This window comes from Camelus ferus, chromosome 10 (genome assembly GCF_009834535.1).
Source record: "Camelus ferus isolate YT-003-E chromosome 10, BCGSAC_Cfer_1.0, whole genome shotgun sequence".
Taxonomy (NCBI): Eukaryota; Metazoa; Chordata; class Mammalia; order Artiodactyla; family Camelidae; genus Camelus; species Camelus ferus.
This window is the reverse complement of record NC_045705.1, coordinates 18,430,533-18,438,042: the sequence shown is the minus strand read 5'-3', so window position 1 is coordinate 18,438,042 and position 7,510 is coordinate 18,430,533. Positions and strand designations below refer to the sequence as shown.

Sequence of the window (7,510 nt, the reverse complement as noted above, 5' to 3'; positions counted from 1 at the left end):
AGGATGAATTCAGTTGCAAGTAACAACGTACTGTGGCATGAACAGGAAAGTCAGTTAACTATCTTACCTAGAGGAGATCTGGAGGTATGCTGTTCAAGGTTCCATTTGGCAGCTCAGCATTGCTCTCAAGAACCCAGGCTCTCTGTCCTTAGTGTGTGGGGTTTTCTTCCTTTAAGGTCATTTGCTGCTTATAAAATGGCTGCAGCGGCTCCAGGCACCAGAGCTTCAACAAAGGTAAACCTGGAAGACATTATATTAAGCGCTATAAGCCAAGCAGAGAAAGAAAATTACTGTATCATTTCACTTATGTGTGGAATCTAAAAAAGTCACACTTACAGAAACTTAGAGTTGAATGGAGGAGATGCTGGTCAAAGAGGACAAATTTTGAATTATACACTGATTAAGTTCTGGTGATCACAGTTAATAACACTGCGTTGTATACCTGAAACTTGCTAAGAGAGTGGAGCTTAAGTTCTCAACATACACACACACACACACACACACACACACACACACACACACACACTCACCAAGAAAGTAACTATGTAAGCTCATGGACATATTGATGAACTTGACTGTGGTCATCATTTCACAGTGTATACGTATATTAAATCATGTTGTACACCTTGAAAAAACAACATCACATTGTACAACCTGAATACATACAATTTTTATTTGTTCATCATACCTCAATAAAGCCAAAAGATATATATATTTAAAAAATTTTTAATACAAAAATCATAGCTACAACATGAACAAAAATCTCTCCCAAAAATTCTTAGCAAGGAAGAGAGATATTGAAAAGAGGGCTCTCCAATGATTGGAAAGCAAAAGTTATCCAGAGGCCTGGAAGGTGACATAATGACCACCATATTCTCATCTTGGCCCTAGGACCTGTGAATGTCACCTTATAGGGCAAAAGGACTTTGCAGAGGTGATGAAATTAAGGATCTTGAGGTGGGAGATTCTCCTGGATTACCTAGGTGAGCCCTAACTGTAATCACCAGGGTCCTTGTGAAAAGGAGGTGGAGGGGGTTTGACACAGAAAAGCAGGTGATGTCATGAACGGCAGGGGGTTGCAGTGATGTGAGGGTGGCAGCAGGAGCCAAGAGTGCAGGTGGCCTCCAGAAGCTAAAAGAAACAAGGACACTCAGTCTCTCCTAGAGTTCCCAGAATGAACAGCCCTGATGACATCTCAACGTTAGTCCAACGAGACTGATTTTGGACTGGGGCATCCAGAACTTCAAGAGAACCCATTTGTGCATTCAGGCACTGAGTTTGTGGCAATCTATAACAGGAGCAACAAGAAACTAAACACACGCCCCGAGCAGACTTTCCTCTCATCTGATTGACCAGATAGAGGTCATATACAGGCCATTCCTTGACACTACGGAGGCTGGAATAATAAGTTGCCGGCAAATGGGAAGAAAGTAGGCTTGACTGTATTAGACTGGTTCTGATGCATCCCCCGGGACTGGGTATGTACTAGCCTCAAACAAACTGGAGTTCTGTTTGCATGGAAGTAGGAACTGCTCCATCAAGATTCAAAGAACTTTATGAACCTTGAGATTATTTCTCAACTTTGAGATTATTGTGATATTTGATCAGAATATTTATTAAGTGCCTTAGTCACTTAGTTTAAAACTTCAGTGACTTGCAAAGTTCTCCTCAGTCTAACCCTGCTTATCTTTCCAGTCTATCTCCCTTCATCCTCCAGGGATCCAGCCTTACTGGTTTTTCAGCTTTTGTTACAAATTAGGCTTTCTTCCTCAGAGTCACCCTGGCATGCATGCAGTTTGCTTTCCATGAAAATCTCCCCCACTCAACCCTACTCTTAGATTCTTTACTTAGCTCAATTCTACTGACTTTTCAATGCTCAACTTAAACAGTAATTCCTCAACAAGGATCCCCCGACCACCTCACACTAAGTTAGCAACCCTTATTACATGCTCACTGAGCGTCTTTTGTGTAATCATAAGACTGAAAACTGCCTGTTTGATGTTCTCCACTAGGCCAGGGTAACCCCCTGGTTCTAACGATAGGAGAACATCCTTGGAGAGGGTCTAGGCCAGGAAATGAGGTCAGCCCTGTTAGCTTGTGGGGAAACAAAATATAAAGAAGGCAACACACCTTTTCCCAATCCGTCTCACTGCTAGGAGCTGAATGTTGGTATCCCCCCCTAAAATTCATAGGCTGAAATCTTCATGTCTGGTGTGATGGTATTAAGAGGTGGGGCCTCAGGGAGATGCTTAAGTCATGAAGATGGGTCCCTCGGGAATGGGATCGGTGCCTTTGTAAAAGTCCTCGGAAAGCCTGCCAACCCATGTGAAATAGTAGAACATACATCTATTGTTGTCTGCTCCTGGTTCCTGGCACAGAACTCTTAAAACCTTTGTAATTTCCTAAGTGATCAGAGTACTAGGGGCATCTTTGGTTCTAATATTTGGTCTTTCCAAGAATGGGAGAGTCATGGGAACCTCTGACTTGTAGTCTAGTTGGATAGAAACTGTGGGTGACCTGGGGACCTACTACTCGCCATTGGCATCTGAAGTGGGGGACTGTCTCGTGGGACTGAGCCCTTAGCCTTATGGGTCTGTGCTAACTTCAGTTAGTGTCACAGCTGAATTTAATCATCGGACACCCAGGTGTCATCACAGAGAATTGCTTGGTGCCAGGAAATAAACCTCCACATCTGGTGTCAGAAGTGTTTGTAAGCCTGAGAGTGGTAGCCTGAGAGTAAAGGAGAAACACGGGATAAGTGAGCAGTCCCTTTTCTGCCCCCCTTCTCCCATGTGAAGGCACATCAAGTAGTCACCTGTCACGAACCAGGAAGAAGACCCTCGCCGGACACTTGATCTTGGACTTCCAGCCTCCAGAACTGTGAGAAATAAATTTCTGTCATTTATAAGCCACCCAGGGTATGGCATTCTGTTATAGCAGCCCAAACAGACTAAGACACTCACCACGAAAGCACCGAAGTTTCCATTTGTATTAACAGTCATCTAACTTTTGGTTTCAACAATTTCCTTAGTTATAGTTTTATCATAGTTCCCACCAGCATGTCAGCTGTCAACAAGGAGCCACTTTGAGCCAATGTGCTAAGAGGTGAGGTGTTGAAAATGCTCCCTCTACCCACGCCGTCAGAGCTCCTGTCTGCCTGGTTGACTGCTCCGTGCGCAGACCTAGGCTCAAGGTACTCTTTGAAAAAGTGATTATTTATTGAATCAAGGTGCCAAGTGAAGTTCTGGAGCCATACAAGTGAACAGACAGGGACCTGGCCAACATGGCAGTCAAACACATCAAATCGCATAGACTTTTGCTTCTTAAAATTTGGTCCACTAACCACTAGCATCAGAAACACCTGCAGTGCTTGCTTAAAGAGAGATTCTTTGGGCTCGCCCTAGACCTATTGAATCAGATTTTCTCTGGGGATAAATGATTTGAGATTAAACAAAATTCAAGAATCAGTGCCATAAATTGAAATAAAAAATAAGCAGTTCTATTTTTTTAACCCAAGAAATGTTTCATTCTCATTAGCTTGGTTCACACAAATACTTGCCTTTTCTTCCACATATATTTAGCACAATGCTTTGTACACTTACTCCATTAGAGATCACATCAGCTGAGCAATTCCAGAATCTTCACCTATTCCTCTATGCAGCTGCAGAACTAACACCCCATTTATGCCACAGGATAGCTTGCATTTGGGAATTGTGTTTCATCTAATTTCTTATAATTAATGAACAAGTCCTATCAGTTTTAATGGTGTTGTCTCAGGCCTACATTTTGGCATAAATTATTTGTCCTACTAATTTAATGGCAAACAGTCACCAAGGTGAGCTTAAAGCAGTAATTTCACATGTATATTGGTTATAAGTTAATTATTTAGGGGCCACAACTAGCTTTGAGATAATAAACTCTCCTGGGAATACATTTCTCAGTTTAAAAAAAAATGAAGTCTAATGTTTTAAAGTTTCCCATGATGAGGTGGTATGTAACTTCTGAGCTGTACTGAAATTTTTGGGAAGAACCAGGGAATGTTTGTGCCAAGCAAAAGACAGAGAAGAGATCAGGATGAAGGAAGAAAGAGTAAGCACATTTGCAAAATCTTTAAATGAAATTTTTGAATATCAGTGGTGGCAAAGAATTATGAGATTTAAAAAATTAAATGCCTACATTTTGAAGCATGACATATTACTTCAAGTCCTTCAAATTCATCCATTTGTAATATATAGACAATACTGATAGTCTCTATGCTCAATTCAAATGATTCATCCATTAATCATAATCATAAAAAAAATTTTGATACAATAGTGGTTCTCAACCACTGTGAAGTGGCACTGGTATACTTGGTATACTCTAAGTTGTCCATGTGCCAAAGTTTGATCACTTGAATTTTTATTTATTACAAAGCAAGATACTAAAATGAGATCAAAGAGGAGTTGAACATTTTACGCAAAGTGGCACATTACAGGATGAAAACCAAGAGGAGTAAGAGATGCAATATTAAACCATAGCTGTTGAGAAATTGTGCATTTACTGAAAAGCTTGAGACGTTTTCCTCCTGAGGGTATAAATCAGGGGTTAACACCCCTCTCAAATAGCAACACAAGACTGAAGTGCTACCCAATGAACACAGTGACATTGATACATATGTTTTAATGTCTTCAAATATTCTGGCAAAAAATTCTACGCTCAAAAACCAAAAAGCTGAAACCCACTGCTATAAGGAGTGATAAGTGCTATGGCACAGATATGCACAGGCATTTAGGGACATAGAAGAGGGACTCTTATTCTGTTTGAGTTTGCTGACAGAGGGTTTGCCTTGAAGAGTTGAAATCATGAAGAACATAATGTAATTTATGTGGGTAATTAATTTCTTTTCCCAAATAACCAGAAAAATAGTGAGCAGAAAGTCAGGCAGTTCCCTTGAGAAGAGAACAAACACTCAACATGTTGAGGAGGATAAAGGATTTCTGCTCGAATGGTCCCAGATCCATCACCCCATCACTTGGATGTCCACATCACCTCCATCTGTTTCCCCTTGCATAATAATTGGCATATATTCTCTTGTCTTCTGAAGCTAAAAGACTTATTAGAATAGCAGGCCAGCATTTCACCTCTGCAAATCTGGGTCCATTTAGGCAATGTGTGAAATGCAAACTTTTCAACAGCTGATGCCACTATAAATAAAAAAACTCTCATATCTGTATCATTCTCTTGACCCATAATCTTCAGGAAATCCTTTTAGTTCTTCTACTCTGGTGACATCATTATTTCCTTTCTCGTCCCTTTGCTCCACTCAACACTTAAAATGAATCTCAAACCAATGAACCCTCTCCTTTGAAAGCCCAGCCCCTATTCATGCCTCCATCCCTCTCACTCATACTCACAGAAGTTTCTGTGAAGGTCTGACATATTCTGTTTTCTGATGAGCAACAGATGAGCTCTACATTTTATGCGGTATCTTTGGAGCTTTCTATATTCATGCCTCATTTTAGTTTTAGTTTTGTTATTATTGTTAGGAGGGAGAAGTAATTAGGATTACTTATTTATTTGATTTTTTTTTCTTTAACAAAGGTACTGGGGATTGGAACTAAGACCTTGTGCATGCTAAGCATGCATCTGTCACAGAGCTATACCCTCCCTCCAGTAATTATTTTTTTATTGATTTATAATCATTCCCCCAGTAATTTTAGAAAGAGCACACTTCAGAGCAAGGAAGGTTATCAAGGATAAAGAGGGGCATTACATATTCATTAAAAAGGTCAACACTCCAAGAAGACATAACACTCCTTAATGTGTATGTGTCTAACAATACAGCATCAAAATACATGAGGCAAAAATTGATAGAACTTCAAAGAGAAATAGATAAATGACTGTTATAATTGGAGACTTCAACACTCCTCTATCAAAAATAGAAAGAAAATCAATAAGAATGTAGTTAAACTCAACAGCACCATCATTCAACTGGATGTAATTCACATCTCTAGACTACTTCATCTAACAGCAGAATACAGATTCTTCTCAAACTCTCACAGAACATTCAACAAGATAGACCACATTCTGGGCCACAAAACACACCTTAACAAGTTGAAAGGAAGAGAAATCGTACAATGCCTTCTCTTAGACAGGACTTAAACTGGAAATCACTAACAGAAAGATAGCAGAAGAATTCCCCAAAATTTACAGATTAAACAACACATTTCTAATCACATGTGTCAAAGAAGAAACCGCAAAAGAAAATTTTAAAATATCTTAACTAAATGAAAATGAAAAATACAACTTATCAAAGTTATTTGTGTTACAGTGCTTAAAGGGAAATTTGTAGCATTAAATATCTATATTAGAAAGGTAGAAAGATCTAAAAATCAATAATCTAAGCTTTCATCATAGAACGCTAGAAAAAGAAGAATGAATTAAATCCAAGGTAAGCAGAGAACAAAGAGATAACAAAAATTAGAGCATAAACCAATTGAAAAATGGAAATCAATGAAACCAAATGCTTGTTCTTTGAAAATATCAGTAAAATTGTTAAGCCTCTAGGTAGGCTAACTAAGAAAAAAAGAGATGCAAATTACTTTTATCAGGGATGAAGTACAGAACATTAATACAGAACCTATGGACATTAAAAAAATAGAACAGAAATATTATAAACAGCTTTGCTCACAAATTCCATAACTTAGATAAAAGGGATCAATTTCTTGAAAGGCACAATCTGCAAAAACTCACACTCAGAAGAAATAAACAGTCTGAATAATCCTTTATCTAGTAAAGAAATTGAATCAATTATTAATAACCATTCAGTCCAGTAATTATGCTCCTTGGTATTTACCCAAAAGAGTTGAAAACTCATATGTCCACAAAAAATGTATATGAAAACGTGTATGTCCATCTGTAGTTCATAACAGCTTTATTCCTAATTGCCAAATCTTGGAAGCAATCAAGATGCCCTTCAGGTCCACCTGACCACCACTATGCCACCATCATGGACATGAGTCATATGCAGTCCATCAAGCTGGCTAGGGTCACCAAGGTGCTGGGCCAAACCACTTTGCAGGGACAGTGCACACAGGTGCACATGGAATTCATGGACCACACAAGCCACTCCATCATCTGAAAAGTGAAAGGCCCTGTTGGCGCAGGCAACATGCTCACCATATTGGAGTCAGAGCGAGAGGCTCAGAGGCTGTGCTGAACTTGTGGCTGGGTCCTGGATGTCTGGGTCCACCACTTGGTCCACAAGGATAATCTGATGACTGTTAATAAAGCATTTATATTGTGTGTTTAAAAAAGAAAAGATTTCCTTCATTAGGTGAATGGATAAATACTTTCCAGACGATGGTAACACTATTCAGAACTTAAAAAAAAAAAAAAAAGGTATCAAGGTGTGAAAAGACACGGAGGAAACTTTAATGCATAATTCCAACTATTTGACTTTCTGGAAAAGGCAAAACTACAGAGATGATAAAAAGTTAGTGAGGAGGAAGAGAGGGATGGACAGGTAGAG

General features: G+C 39.2%; 1 pseudogene; it reads left to right on the top strand.

Annotated features, from left to right (window-relative positions):
- The first annotated feature begins 6,958 nt into the window (after positions 1-6,958).
- LOC116666599 lies at positions 6,959-7,287 on the top strand (annotated as a pseudogene).
- Positions 7,288-7,510: the final 223 nt, after the last annotated feature.